General features: G+C 37.5%; 1 long non-coding RNA gene across 2 annotated transcripts; it reads left to right on the forward strand.

Moving 5' to 3' along the window:
• The first annotated feature begins 112 nt into the window (after positions 1-112).
• Positions 113-15,375, forward strand: LOC137163716 (uncharacterized). Of its 2 annotated transcripts, XR_010922804.1 has the most exons (5): positions 113-274; positions 3,535-3,606; positions 5,239-5,391; positions 9,891-9,969; positions 15,209-15,375. It is a non-coding gene; the product is annotated as an uncharacterized lncRNA (long non-coding RNA). The 2 variants fall into 2 exon arrangements; XR_010922803.1 differs by lacking the exon at positions 15,209-15,375 and having other exon boundaries at positions 9,891-10,287.
• The last annotated feature ends 1,055 nt before the right edge of the window (positions 15,376-16,430 follow it).

Here is a 16,430-nt window from a genome sequence, read left to right on the forward strand (position 1 = left end):
CTGGTCCAGATCTGCCATTCATGGCTCCAGAGCCTCCAGGATTGTGTAATAAGGGCATCACAACAAGCTAATGGTGTCAGGAGTAGGTGTGTGCCCGGCTTGTGGTGTTTATATTGTTACAGTAGCACCTAGAGGCCCCAATCAGAATCCTGGCCTCTCTGTGCTAGGCAATTTGCAGAGTTCCCCATATCACTTACACCAGAGAGATTTCAGTCTAAAGCCACAGTCCTGTAACCGAGTCAGCAGAGCTGAAACCCAGCACGTACAATGTACGGTAAGTGCTTATGTTTTTTCACAGGCTATTTTAGTGCCTTAAGAAGTCTTATACAATATGGGAAAGGAAACCAGCTTTCACAAAGTAAGAACTATATAGAGCTAACTAGAACAATTAACCTTTTGTATCAGTGGCACAGCTAATGTGGGGTGAGTGGTGACTATCCCCCTGGCAGCTGTGTATGGGTGGTGTCTTTCAAGAATATTATGCAAGTGACAAAAAAAAGTGTACCGCAGGAATTTTCACAAGGAGCTGGAGAGCGAGCCTGCCCAGCACTCATCCGGCAGCAGTGGCTACTGTCCGTGGGGCTGGGCCAAGCTTCCAACTCCAGGCAATGTGGCATGGTGCATGGGGTCACGTGGCACTGTGACCCCATGTGTCCTGTTGCAACACCACTCACTCAGATATTGCCTGGCTGCCCCTCCATCATGACCGAGGGTGGCCAGTCCAAACCTGAATGTCATGGGGATGAATGCAGAGATATGAGGAGCAGACACCAGAGGGCAGAGTCAACAGAGGTGAGTGGGGATGGAAGGGGAAAAAAGACAAGTGGCAGGAGTCAGAGCTGTGGGAGGGCGATAACAGAGGCAGGAAATAGAGAAAATAGGAACAGAGGAAGGGGGATGGGGCAGGGTGGGGAAGGTGAATAAGAACAAGTGGGAGTAGGAAGCAGGAATAATGGGCAGTGGTGGGACAAGGGAAGAAGGTTTTATAACCATTATAGTACACTCTCCTACAGAAGCTGGAACTGAACCCAGGATTCCTGGGTCTCACCTTTTCTCTGCTGTCTAGCAAATTGCTGTGAAACCTGATGACAAAAGGTGTCTAATATGCCTCTAGTAGCTGGTTCACATATTACAGCCTACTTTTGCTACCATTAGCTCAACTGTTAGAAGTCTGTGCTATGGATCTAAAGGTTGCAGCCCCCTGATGACCCTTGTGGGAGGTCAATATGGTTCCAGATGATAGAATTTGTTTTTTTCAATAGGCTTTTCTTTCTTTCTTTTCTTTTTTTTTTAAACTTAGGCAATTACCTACAAAATTACATATAAAAATTTCCAGGACATGGTCCATGATCTGTCTGCTTTCATTTCCAAGACATGATACATCCTGTGCACTGAATTAAACAAGAGTTCTTTGGAAAAAAAATAGTGTGTGAACATGTCTTTTTAAATACGGTATCATAAAGTATGTGCACAAAGGGGGTGAATGAAGGCTGCACAGACAACCTTAATTCTAACATTTCCTAACTTTTTAGTGCTTGACATTGCAACCTAACTGTTCTTTTAACATAGTTGCAGGCATGTTATATGTGTGTGCGTATAGATATCTACACATCAACACTTATTTCCCAACATTCATTTCAGAGAAGGCAAACAGCTACATAAAGTACAGGGAAAACTTAGACCCAGTAAGAAATAAATCAATGAAAACAAATACACCAAGCCATTGAAGTTTATGAATGACTCAACTTAGCATTTGGAGGCAGACTTCTTTTGAATGAGCGTAAGAAACATAAGCAGAATATACTGTCAAATTAAAAACCTTTTTAAAATTAAGCTGCGAGTGCCCATTTAGTGCTATAGGCAACCTCAGCAACTGCTTGGGACTCTATTCTTTGAGAACGAGTATGCAGACCCATGCAGTTTATGGCCAGCTCAGTCTTTTTCACACCTTTCAGTCAGTGGGAGCAAAGGGGGAGGGCACTTCTCTGCCTGAGATCTTCCTCTAGAAGCAGGATTCCCAAGAGAGGATACCTTCCTATGAAGATCTGGATTTGCCTGAAGCCCTGTAAATCACAAAGCTACCCCATACCAGTATTACTGCTTTGTGCTGTCACAAAGAAGACCTAGTTCAGTCCTACTGTATCCTCAAAACAGTAATGGCTGGATGTCTACTACAGCAGCTATCACCTGAATAGTGACTCATATTTAGATGAGATGGGGTTGCTGCCCCTCCCTTCCTACTCTGCCATTGTTTTGTCCTGCTTTTATTTTCTCACTTCCCCTTTTAATGTTCAATACTAAGACCCATTTCCTTCAAGACTGAAGCAAATGCTTCTGTATAGACTGAATAGTACTACAGAAACCAAGTGATTTCCTCCTTTGTGAGACTGGCTATATGCTCTTTTCTGGCAATCTACATAGGCCCAAGGAGCCAGGTTAACATTTTAACAGCACGATGCATTCGTCACAAACCACAAAGCTGACTTGAATTTTTTAAATCATTCTCTAGGGCTATGTGTACACTGACAGCAGCAAATTCGCCGCCGTCAGATCAGTTTATCCCAGTCAATTGAGCGGAAGTGGAGACCCGCTCAATCGACCTGGAAATCAATGCTACTAATCCACCTCTGCCAGGTGGTGTAACGCTGCATTGATGGGAGGGCACTTCCCATCGGGGCAGCAAAGTGAAGACACCATGATAAGTAGAAGTTAGGAAGTTGACGGGAGATACACAAGCTAATCTGCATAGCTTGTGTATCTCCTGTTGACTGCCGCCAAATTTGGCAGCAAGTATAGACATAGTCTAAGTGAGAATAACAAATTCTGTACAGTATATAATACTGTTTCAGCACACAGCTATTTAAAATGTATGGGCTTAATTCAGAATCCAGTAATATCAACAGAAAAATGTCACTTCATTGAATCAAGCCCTAACTCCCCAATCTATTTTGGGTAAATAAATATATGTCAAATGTGCCTTGTTGTGGAAAAGAAGTTGGTTAAAGAAGTCCTCTGAATTTATTAAAATTATATATTTATTTACATGTAATTTTTGTTAAGGAAAATTATTGTTAAAATTCAATTTACTGCTAATCATTTATGCTGTTTGTTTACTTTTTGCATTTCACTCAGCTTGCACAGTGAAACCCGATTGTGAGATTCACTTTCTGTTTTTAGTCAGATACACTTACTGGTTCTCATGCAGCACTACAATGTTAGTGTTGGTTTGGGTTTCCAGCACTGCAGGGGAATATTTAAGTGCAAAAATTAAAAATAAAATAAACCAATATACATTTCTGTTAAATCCTTTGTAGCAAAACATACAATCTGTGGCCCTAATCCTGCAAATTACTCTATGCCGGTGAACCCCTGTATTGGCTCTATAGAGCCCCTTTGAAGTCAGTGGAGCTTCAGGGAGATACAGATGTCTGTCCCCGTGCAGCAACTTGCAGGATGGAGGCCTAAATCACAATATGTTATGAAAAAGGGGCTGATTTAGTTATTTACATCTTGCTTTTTTTTTTTTTTTTAAAGGTCCTTTATTGATGACAATAACACACAGTAGATTTTGAGCATATCACAGGTTTGGACCATGACCCAGTCAAGGTTGGTGGATATAATATCAAAAGTGCGTTTGATCATGTGGCAACCAGAAATAGGATTCTGCACATTGGTTTAAAAGTTCTTATGCTTATTGCACACTTATTTACAGATAACTCAAGTAGCTGGAATTATAGAATCACTTGCTTAAATTAAATAAATTTTAGTTATATAGACCTATAAATGAAGAGGAGTATGAAACATACATTAGGCCATGAAGCTTTCATGTGTTTTTTATAAGGAAGTTCCACTTAAGACTTTTACCCTTTTTGGTGGCTTCCACTATGGTTATCTGAAGCAATTCAATAAAATCGTAGCAGCCTGGCAAACAGCTCATAGCTTCTTTTGCAATTACCATGTATTGAGGCCAAGCTCTTATCCAGATGCTCTATCAACAGAGGATTAATTGTGATCTGTGGAGATGGGATTCCTTAAAGAACTTTGTCAGTCAATATAGGTTCATGAATAAACAAATATATATAAATAAATAAATTACACAAAAAGATTGGTCAATGTGTTCTTGTCAATTCCACTAGGAAACACAAATTAGATGCAATTTAAAATATAAATTTCAGCAGTAAATATAAAGGCCAAAATTCAAGGACAGATTAGCAGGATAGTTTTATTTCAAGATATGGGAATAACAAAATCTCTTTCAGTTTCTTTAAACATAAAACATTTTTCTTTTGTAGAATACTATTCCACATTTTCAGATACAATAAAAACAGTGGGCCAGAGCTTAAGCTGGTATAAATCAGAATAGCTTTCTTGAACCAGCTACACCAGTTCAGTACTGATCTGGTAAGACGTCAGAGTTCTCTTACTGATTTCACTACCTCATGGAAATGTGTTTCCATGCTCTATTGTAATTAATGCTAAGAAATATTTAATTTCTCAGTTTAATTGCTAATGGAGAACCCTATTTTGCTACTTGTGAACTGAGTAGCACCTTATTCTGTAAATAGGCCCACTGATAACAACCAGGCCTGATGCAAAGCTCTCTGAAGTCAGTGGGACTGCTAATGAAGTAAGGTACAACAGTGTGAGAGAGGGAGGCAGAATGGAGCCCAAAGAGATCTGTGACTGACCTGTTCTCTTCCTTCAGTTCTCTCTCCATGACCCCATCTCTTAGGCTCCTTTGTTCTTCTCACAGAATAATCCCTGCTAACATTGATCAAAGCTCTGAATACACACTGACTCAATGGCTGTTTAAGGAACTACTTGCTCTGGGTTTATTCTCTCAAAGGCAGCCTCATTAAGCCATCAATAGAACTTGGAAACTTGCTATTGTCTTTTTGGTCTGTTATTTTTTATCTCATTTTTCACTTTAATTCAAGAGGACACTATTGATGATCAATGGCAGGTTTGGTAAATACTGATAACTTATGTATTGATGCAAAACTTCATTTAATTAGCACATTAATTTTAGTTTGCTCCACCTTTTTATTTTTGTTTACATTAATGTTGATTCCTTTATAATTTTGTTTTATTTTAAAATAATAAAATATAACAATTTTAAAAGACAAAAAATGTTGCGTTCAAATGTTGCTACCAGAAATTTCAGGCTTTAGCATGGACTATAGCAAATTACAGACAGCGACCACATCATACTAACGCGTTGTCATCCTCCTCCTATAGGGTTAGATCCAGTGCTCATTGCAATCCATAGAAAATCTCCAATGGACTTAAATGGACTTTAGATCAGGCCCTGAATACACACATTTCCAGATGATTATTTTATCTTTCCTCTCTCTGGCTTCCTGGTTGTATTTATTATTGGCCAACAAAAAGGTGATTGTAGTTACCATTTTTACTTTTAACAATACCTCGTCTGTATGTTACACCATGTACCCTTTTGATAAACTAAGCACTTTAAATAAATTCAAATTCTCCTTCCAAAGCTTGGAAAATATTTCCATAGTAGGTCCTAAAATATCTTTTATTTCTCATACACATTAGCTTCAAACAAATAACACATTAATAAACAGGGAGGATTGTGTAGGTGTGCTTGATTTGTCACTCAGCTGTTCCTTTTTCCAAAATACTTGCAGAATACAGTGACTGTTTTTAACAATGAACAATTTATAGGGTTCAGCTAAAGCCTTATTCTCCAGCCTTTACTCAACCAAAATTCACCATTAACACTGACTTCTAGGCTCTAGGGACTTCATCCTACAAATCCTTACTTATGTGAGGAGCCTTTACTCACTTACCTTTACTCAGTGAGCCTATTCGCATGAGTAAGACTTTGTAGGACTGGTCCCCAAGTCAATGGGGACTTGTAAGCATTGTAGCCCTAGTTATGTATGTGTTATTTTATATCGTGCTATGCAGTGCCATGAATGTACAAAGAAAGAAAAGATACAGAGGAAAATTCTGTTAAAAATTCAGTTGTGGTAAATCAGGAATAATGCCATTAGGTTTATACCGCTCAGAATGAGAGAAGAATTCACACCAAAGTTTTTACATTTGCATTTGCCATATTAAAAAAGGGCTTTGATATATTTAAAATGTTTCTAAAACATAATACAAATATTAGTAAAGAAATTTAAATGTATTTTGTAATAAATTATTCTATTTTTAATAATCGCATATCATTGTAATAGATTATTACATTGTTTGATATGATAGTTAATGGAATCATCTTAGCAATCTATTAGCAGCTTAATTATACAGAAGCTGTTGAAAAAGGTTAAACATTAATTTTTCATTATGTCTTGGCAGACTGAAATAATAGCACATATTGCTTAACATTTTCAAAGCACTATACAATCATTAATTCATTCATTAACCACTACAACACACCCATGAGGTAAGTATGTGCTACTATTGGAACATAGGAATTGCCATATGGAATCAGATCAATTATCTGTCTAGCCTGATATCTTGACAGTGGACAGTAGCAGATGCTACAAAGGAAGATACAAAAAATCCAGAATGGAATAACTGCCTATAGGGGAAATTTCTTCCTAATTTCATCCATTAGTGACTGTCGATGTCTCTTCTAAATTTTTTTGTCCTATCTATAATTGTGGGTGTTTTTATTATCTCTGTCTATGCCCAGTGTATTTTAGAATCCTGCTAAGCTCTTGTCCTCAGTGGTGTCTTGTAGCAATGAGTTCCATAACAGAAATTAATAGGAACAGCCGCAAGGGTAAAATGCCTGTAAACTGCATGAAGTCTATTTAAAAACCATAACAAAGGTCCAAAGTAAACGTATACCCCAAATTAAAAAAAAAAAAAGAAAAGTCAAAGGACCAAAAAAATGCCGCCATGGCTAAATAGAAGAGGAAAAGAGGCAGTTAGAGGCAAAAAGGCATCCTTTAAAAATTGGAAATCAAATCCTACTGAGGAAAATAGGAAGGATCATATACTCTGGCAAGTCAAGTGGCAGCCCGAGAAAGAATTTGAAGGAGCAACTAGCTAAAAACACACAAACTAACAACAAAACATTTTTAAAGTACATCAGAAGCAGGAAGTCTGGCAAACAGGCAAAGTTGCCGCTGGATGATTGAGGTGCTAAAGGAGCACTCAAGGAAGACATGGACATTGCAGAAAGTCTAAATGAATTCTTTGGTTCAGTCTTCATTGTGAGATCCCCACACCTGAGCCATTCTTTTTAAGTGACAAATCTGAGGAACTGTCCCAGATTGAAGTGTCAGGAGAGGAGGTTTTAGAACAAATTGATAAATTAAAGAGTAGTCAGTCACCAGACCAGATGGTCTTCTTCTAAGAGTTCTGAAGGAACTCAAATATTAAATTGCAGAACTGCTAACTGTGGTATATAACCTAATGCTTAAATCAGCCTCTGTATCAGGATACTGGAGGATAGCTAATGAAGTGCTAATTTAAAAAAAAGGCTCCAGAAGTGATCCTGGCAATTCCACGCAGGTAAGCCTAACATCAGTATGGGGCAAATTGGTTGAAACCATAGTAAAGAACACAATTATCAGACACATATGTATGTGTATGTTGGAGAAAAGTCAACACAGCTTTTGTAAAGGGAAATCATGCCTCAGCAATCTATTAGAATTTTTTCAGGGTGTCAACAAACATGTGGACAAGGTTCATCCAGTGGATATAGTGTACTTGGACTTTCAGAAAACCTTTGACAAGGTCCCTCACCAAAAACTCTTAAGCAAAATAAGCAATCATGGGGTAAGAGGGAAGGGTTTCTCTTAGATCAGTAATTGGTTAAAAGATGGGAAAGAAATGGTAGGAACAAATGAACCGTTTTCAGAATGTAAAGAGGTAAATAGCAGGGTCCCACAAAGATCTGTATTGAGACCTGTGATGTCCAACATATTCAGAAATGAGTGGAAAACAGGGTGTCCACTGAGGTGGCAAAATTTTCAGACAATACAAAATCACTCAAGATAGTTGAGTCTAAAGCTGTCTGCAAAATGTTACAAAGGGATCTCACTAAACTGGATGACTCGGCAACAAAATGGCATATGAAATTCAATGTTGGTAAGTGCAAAGTAATGCACATTGGAAAAAATAATCCCAATATGTATACAAAATGATGGGGTCTAAATTAGCTGTTACCTCTCAAGAAAGATCTTGGCATCATCATGAACAGTTTTCTGACAACATTTGCTTAATGTGAAGCTGCAGTCAAATAAACTAACAGAATGTTAAGAACCATTAGGAAAAGGATAGATAATAAAACAGAAAATATCATAATGCCACTATATAAATCCATGGTATGCCTACATCTTGAATACCGCCTCATCTCAAAAAAGATCATTAGAATAGGAAAAGGTACAGAGAAAGGCAACATAAATTATTAGGGGAATGGAACAGCTTCCATATGAGGAGAGATTAAAAAGAATGGTACTGCTCATCGTAGAAAAGAGATGACTAAGAGGGGATATGATAGAGGTCTATAAAATTATGAATGGTATGAAGAAAGTGAATAGGCAGATGTTATTTCCCCCCTTCACCTAACACAAGAACTGCAGTCACCCGATGAAATAGGCAGTAGGTTTACAATAAATAAAAGGAAGTACTTCTTCTCACAGTGCACAGTTGACCTGTGGAACTCATTGCCATAGGATGTTGTGAAGGCCAAAAGTATAATTGGGTTAAAAAAAGAATTAGGCAAATTCATGGAGGATAGGCATTTGGCTATTAGCCAAGATGGTCAGGGATTCAATCCCATGCTCCATGTATCCCTAAACCTCCAACTGCCAGAAGCTGAGACTGGATGACAGGGAATGGATCACTCTAAATTGCCCTGTTCTGTTCATTCTCTCTGAAGCATTTCGCACTGGCCACTGTCAGAAGGCAGGATACTAGGCTAGATGGACCATTAGTCTGATCCAGTATAGCCATTCTTATGATACTTCAATCTCAGAAAGTGCCTCATTTTTAACATCTGAAAGTAGTGGTTATTTAGCTAACATCCTCTGTGGACTGATACATAGAAGCTAAATGATTTTTTGCTCTGTCCTTCAATTGTTCCCTTTACTTGTTGGTAGTCCAGTGGACCCCCAGTTTTCTCACAGGCTTTGTAACTCTGATATTATCATATAGTTTTTTGATATTTGAGATATGCCTTTGGCTGTTTGCTTTTCAAATTATTTCTTAGCCCTCCAATTTATTTATGTACCTTTCTATTCTAGAACCTGATTTTCAGAAGTAGTGGGCATTCACAAATTCCATTGAAGTTGACCATTGAGGATGTTATATTTTGGATATTTGTTCTTGTTTGTATGCTTTATTATTTAATTCCTATACATGTGCCCAAAAGTTCAGATGGGAATCAATAACCAATTCTTAGCTCCACCCATCCAAACAACTAGGAGGTCTGCTGCTATTTTATGGACGTGCCAGTCACAGCTCAATAGTTAAGGTTGAGTTGAGATTTGCAGGATTCAGTCTCTTTGATATATATCTATATAAATATAGATATAAACTGTTTGACTGTATGTTATGTTGTCTATGAAATAGACAGGGTATCCTCCTAAAAATTATAGGACTTACCTTTGAAAACAGAATACTTTTCTTGAGAATTTATCGGTAAGTCCATTATATAGTTTATGGGTTAAAATTAATTGAAAAATGTGTCCTTTAAGAAATTTAGCCTCCTGCATCAGATCTTTTATTTTTTGTCCAAAATAACTTTAATAACGTAATAACAGTCTTTTCAACTTTTCTGTATAGTTAAAACTATCTGAAATCTTGTGCATAAGCTAAATTCTAAGTTTTTTATTGATTATTGGTTAATCAATGATGAATGATAATTTTTGCCATTATTTCTTAAGTGAAAGTTTATTCTTCAACAGAGTTTGGCACATAATCTGTTTCAGAGAATTCTATGAAGAACTGCCTGTAGCGATACCCTGTGGGAAGGAGGAAAAAAATGTAAATATGCCTTTAAAAATCACTGTCGCCTAATTTAGGACAAAAACACTAAAAATGTCTTAATTATAATAATATGATTATTGCATGATGTTACAACAAGGCAGAGTTAAAATTGTCTGGGTGCCCTAACTATACATTGTAATACTTTAATTTGTTTAAATTTCTGTTGAGTTCAACGTGAATTCTGAATTTCCTGAGTTTTATAATGTTTATTTTTTGTAAAAATTACAACATCCCTGTATTATATTTTACTCTTAAACTACTGATATGTACTCTTAACAGTTTTTGGCTGAGAATACAGATATAGCTTAGGCAAAAGCCTTCCTTCCCCTTTCATTAGTGCTAGATATTTTGTACTTGATGGGAAGTATAAATCAAGTGCTGATATACAAAACTTGTTTGCTAGTCTTAGAGTTGCCTTTCCTTAAAACCCTAAGATGACACTATTCTTTTTTAATGCAAAGGTCCACTGAAGTCAGCATAAGTCATTTTAAACATATCTCAAGTTGTCTGAAATTTGGTGAAATGGAAATAGTCAATGGAAAAGGTAGACATTTATAGAACCCACAACTGATCTGCTACTGAACATTTTTATTAAGTTTTAGAACGGCTTAACATGGGAATTTTGTGGAGCAGTAACATTTCTCATAATCCAGCTGAATTTAGAAAATTTGCTCCTTGTCTTCACAAAAGAAGCTTGCAGATGTAATCAGCAGCGTCTCCATGTTCCAGAGAGAGGCTAGCAGCAGGCTGCAGAGCCACAGTTCCAACCCACTAATCATGCATTGTTCAGACTGTTGAGAAATGATCTGAGGAGTCCTGCAGGAATACATAGCACGCAAGATCTCATCTCTCAAAATAATTTTACAGTGTGGCCTTTTTAACTCAGATGATTTAGCAGCTACATTTCTTATCATGAGCAGTACATTCTTACTACATCCTTTGTCAACTGGATCTTTTTATCCAGGATTAAGATCTGCAGAGGAAAACAAAGGGGTTAGCTGCGAAGATCCTTTTTAATGCTGATTTTCAGAAAGCTAAGTCTGTAGTTCTATGCAAATGTTTACCTATGCAATTATTGTTGCATACACAGACAAATAGGCCACTGAAGTGTGTTATTTGTAAATAGCTGATGTGTATACATACGATTGCACCACCAGTGTCCACCATGGGAAGTAACACTGCTGGTGGAGTAGAGCTACATTTACTGATACGAGGGGGATCGCATGCTTCATAGCTTGTGTAGGCCAAGTTTATTACACACATACAGTGCTCAGCTGATCCCTCCATTCCACCCCACAAGCTCCCTGGGGGCCACCCTCCCATCCCCCTCTATTTCAGGGACTCCCTGAATCCCCATCCCACCCCAATCCTCCCCTCCCCTCACCTCCCTCATGCATGGGACTATGGCCAGGGCTCTCTGTGCCACTCCATTTTCTCCTCTGCCACATGCCAGGGTCCCCCAGTCTCCTCTCTGCCAAAGGTTCTGTGTGCTCCCCATTCCTCCTGCCCATACCAAGGCTCTTCATTCCCCCAAAACAGTTCTATGTGTCCCCATCCCCCTCACCCTATTGTCACCTTAACCCCACATACTAGGGACTCTGTGTTGCCCCATATCCTCTCCCCCCATACCTGAGTACCCCAATCTCCCCTACTCTATGGGTTCTCTGTGCCCCCCATTTTCTGCTCCTCCCATTCTAGGGTCCCCCCATTCTCCCTCTGGCTAGGGGTTCTCTGTGTCCCATTCACCCTTTTCCAATGATCTCCTCCATTCCAGGGTGTGTGCACACCCACTGTTCCTCTTCCCCTCCACCATTATTATTCTTTTTGTCAGGGAGATAGTCATTTAGGGTGTCAACATGTTAAACTCCATTGGGAGGATAGGCAGAGATGAGATGGGGTATTGCCATGATGGAAGGCATTAATGGGTGCTGTCAACCAGTTGTTTGATCAATAGACAATTGCAGAGGTACTTGAAGGAGTGGCTGTACTAATCAGCTGGCAGGGGCTCCATGTGTCCCCTCATATTTCCCCTTTCAGTTCTCTGATTTTCCCCCAAATCAATATGCTTCTGCCCATTGATGCCTAGAATATTCCCTGAAATTTTGGAATTGATTCTTTGTGGCATTTGAATTCTGTTGCCTTACGGACACAGACAAACAGAAATGCTGTCAAGATGAGTTCAACCCTCATCTTGGGGTTGAACGCAAGCTGCTAACCCAAGTTATAAGCCAAATTGCCATGTCTTCTTGCTATTTTAACCTGAATTAACAACACATTATTACATATTACTATTGTTTTATTTTGTCTTGTAGACATACTCTAAGAACAGGATCAGGATACCAGTGTATAATCTTAATAATTAACTGAATTTGCAATGTGGCTGCAACAAATAGATAGACATGTTTATCTGTAATTAATTGGTTGTGGTAGCCTGCCAAGGTGGAATTGTCTTGGGCCATTATGAAGCCAGGGGGAAATGGACATCTTACTCTTGCAAGAGAAACCACTGATCGAATTGGGCTTGATGGTGAGAAAAATGTCAATAAAGCACAACAGCATAGGGATTTCTGCAAGGAATAGAAGATAAAACTGCATATTAGTGAATATGTGTAAATACAGAGTGAAGTATAGATAATTTTTTCTTCTTAAAAGAGATTTTCTTTGAAGGGTGAGTAAAAATGTAGACACAAAATTACACTAGACCTGTGGTTCACCACATGATGATAGATCGTCTATTTATACTTGTCCAACGCCAGTGACAACACTGACATTAAACCACATATGTCATAGTAACAGAAGTGACTTAGAGTTGTTGTATTGTTCCAGATGCTAGATGCATATTTCAACTACTTCTATATCACAAGGACATGGTCAAAACTATTGTGAGTTAAATTCTGTGATGCACATTTTAAACACTGTAATCAGATCTTTGGGTAGACTTATACTTTGCTACCCATGCTAGAACAAGAGAGTAAGTCCAGAGGAAAGTGTGGGACAGGTAGGTATTGGACTTAGAAAAATAAAAATAGTAGAGATAAAACTTTAAAAAACTGATTCCACTCAACATAAAAATCAATTAACACAATCAGTGAAGCATCTTTGTACTTGCTTAATCATTTGGAACAATTCCAGAATAACCAAAGGCTTGACTGCAGACAAGGCTGACTGAAAAATGCTACAATTTCAATAAACACTGTTCAGTTTAGACTAAAAATGATAAGATGTGAAAAACTACAACAAAGGCTCATTTAAATATAGTAGCATCCAATTTCAGTAATATAACAAGTATAAACAAGATGTCCATCAATTTAGTTGGCAGTTTTCAAAGATTTCCACTAAATACTCTGCAATCCTCTGCAGTATTTGAAAACCACATACTCTCTACAGTTATTTTGTCTGCTATTTAGAGAATAAGTATAGCTTGCTTTCTGCTCTTAGTCTATGCTAGTATTTTTATTGTTGGTTCTACTGCGGCTAGTGTAACAAAGCCTTTGTTGTGATCTCAGCTAGAGCCATTTATGCCCTGCCAACCAAATTTTCTTCGAATGAACTAAAATGGGGTTACGCTGGTGTAAATGAGGGTATAATTTGACTGTTACTTTATAGACCCTGGGCCAGATCCTCAGCTAGTGTAAATTGGTATTGTTCCATTGAATTTAGCTGAGGATCTGGCCACATGTTTTGTAAGTTTTGCATTGAGGTTTACATCTTTGCAAATTGGGTTCAATCAAAGGTATACATGTACTTTTGAAAATCTGCTCTTAAATGTCCAGAGACTAGCTAGAACAGGTATGAATTTTACTTGTATTAATAAAGTCAAAGGAGTTGAGGAAAAGCGTAGCTAAATCCTTCTGTTTTTTCCTCTATACAAGATTTAAAAAATTGTTTTCTAAACTGATTAAACTGTAAAATTTTCCAAAAGTGGCCTCTACATTTGCACTTTCTAGTTTGTACTTGGAGATTTAGGTAGCCAAGATTTTATGCAGTTCAGATTTTGGATGTTTGCAAGATAATGTAATTTATACACCTGAGGAGTACAAACTGAAGAGTTAGATGCCTATTCAAGCATAAGAGAGCACAAAACCTTGATATACAGTTTCAGACCCATAACGTTAGAGGGAGTTACCCTCAGCAAAAAAACTGGCTCAGAAGTTGGATTGAGGCTGCTTTGAAGATTTGACCCTATATAAATTAGTGTACCACGGACAAAATGATTGCAGTGTATCTGGAATATTTGCTTTATTTAGCTGTTCATTTGAACTTGTTCCTCCACATTCCTGATATCAGCTGCTAAAAGCAGATCCTCAAAAGAGTGGGCAGCAAACAAGTGTACTGGTTTCATCACACTAATCTTCATTCCTTCACATATATATTTAAAAAAAAAAAAAAAAGCAAAAGGCAAAAATACCCAAAGCCCTTCTGCCTGCATTGAGCGCTCAACCATCCTAAATAGTTGCAAATAAAAGGTAATATAAAATGAGCTTGCATCTGAAGCAAGAAATTTGATTAATCTGAATTTAGTGCCATATAGGGCCAAAATACAATGAAATGTACCTGGAAATTAATCTGAAGACGTGCAGTCTTTGTGATAATCATAATGTCTCAAATGATCTCTTTTTCTGAAACTGCAAACGTTAAGTTTGTATTTCTCAGATCTGTAATCAAGAGGGGAAAAAGAAAAAAGAAACAGTGATGTAAGACACACAGGATTGGATTATATTAGGATGGAATTTGTTTTATCCAGTGATCCAATATAATACGCCACATTTGGATAAAAAATTATAAGGAGACAGTAAAGACATTTCCTTTTATTTAAATTTATTGAACTCAACAATTATATCAAGTTAGACAATAACTTTTAGGAATGCTTTTCACTGTGGCAGCATAAGACTCTGCCAAGCAAAGCTTGCCCTGCATTCATTTTTGAATTGATAGCAAAAATCACAGGGTTTTTTAAGTGGTCAGCTGTTCATCTAATGAGACATTGCACCATATGAAATACTTTTAAAAATATACAGTTATTTTATGCAACAATTGCAATTGCAATTGCAAAAATCCTGCAGTGTTTGGAATTTCTTTGTCATATCAATACATTGCAGATCCATAGTCCCGTGAGGTGAAAACATAGCAAAATCAAAACCTTTAAGATATTTTCCTTACTCCTTTCAAAATTGTATTTAAAAAAAAATAATTTAAAATATATATATTAATGCCCCCACTGTTTTCATTACCACAGGAATTCTAAACCTTGCTGATTTAATCTAAGCCACTACAGCTACTTCTTGAAATGGACACCTATGTTTTTAGTCATTACAGTCTAAGTAGAAAATAATGTGCTTTTTAAATTTTCATCAAAGTACTTAATATGACAGAGCCTAACAACTTGGCGAAACTGAAAATGTATAAGATAATAAATATTGACAATTGTTTAAATATATATTTATATGAGAAACTATAATGTTTTTTTCTCGGATCAGATAGGATTTTCTGTACTGGACCAGACCAACAGTCCATCACATCCTGACTCTTATAGTGGCCAATACTCAGAAAACCAAAGAAAAGAGAAAACCTTCCTTTTAGTGCACATAGCTGAACTTCATGCTAATTTACAGTTTAGTATTTTTCCAATTTCTTTTTCTGCACTGCTGGGTTAAATAAATACACAAGTGGGATAATATGCCTAGTTGTCCATTTTACAAGGTTAAAATAATATATAAATTGGTGTCCATTTATACTTGAGTCCTGTGATGAAATCTTGGCTCCAACAAAGTCAATAGCAAAACTTCCTTTGAGTTCAGTGGGACCAAGATTTCATTCTGTATAGGCAAAGTAAGAAGTACTGGCTAAATTCTGCAGCATGAAAATTCTGTTTTCTGGAATCCACAGGTAAAAAGGTAGTGGAGAATTCAGCCCTAATTTTTTTTTAAGTGGTATATATAATAAGAGGTCAAGTGGTGTTGTGGGTTGAGGCACAAACTGTTCATCTAGAAGAGATAAACTTAAAGCTTGCTTAGACATAAGTGGAAATTAATTTGGTGGCTTGATTTTAGTCTTCCTTAGTGAAGTATCCACATAACAAAACCTCTGCACGTTTCAGCATGGTGAACAGTCTTTAGTAAGGAGAGCCCTGAAAGGAAAACTTTTGCAGATTATGATTGTAGTATATTAACAGAGCTGTTTGAAAAAGCTTACAGAGTACCAGTCTGTGCTTGAGTCAAATTCTGGCTGCCTGATACATGTAGTTGCATGCCTGAAATCCCATGGGCAGAAGGGGAAACCTTAGGGGGAAAACTGACTCTGATTTTTCTCTCCTTTAAAACCAATGGAGATGCCACACTACACGTCCTCCATGACAGGACTCATAGTGATGTGTTCTGTGGCCATGGCCCACCTGTTTTTTATTTATACCCTGAATCTAGCTATAGGTTTTAGCTCCCTGCCACCAATCCTAGCAAGAA

The sequence above is a fragment of the Emydura macquarii genome, unplaced genomic scaffold (assembly GCF_026122565.2).
Source record: "Emydura macquarii macquarii isolate MOO-44397 ecotype Brisbane River unplaced genomic scaffold, CSIRO-AGI_Emac_v2 contig_2636, whole genome shotgun sequence".
Classification (NCBI taxonomy): domain Eukaryota; kingdom Metazoa; phylum Chordata; order Testudines; family Chelidae; genus Emydura; species Emydura macquarii.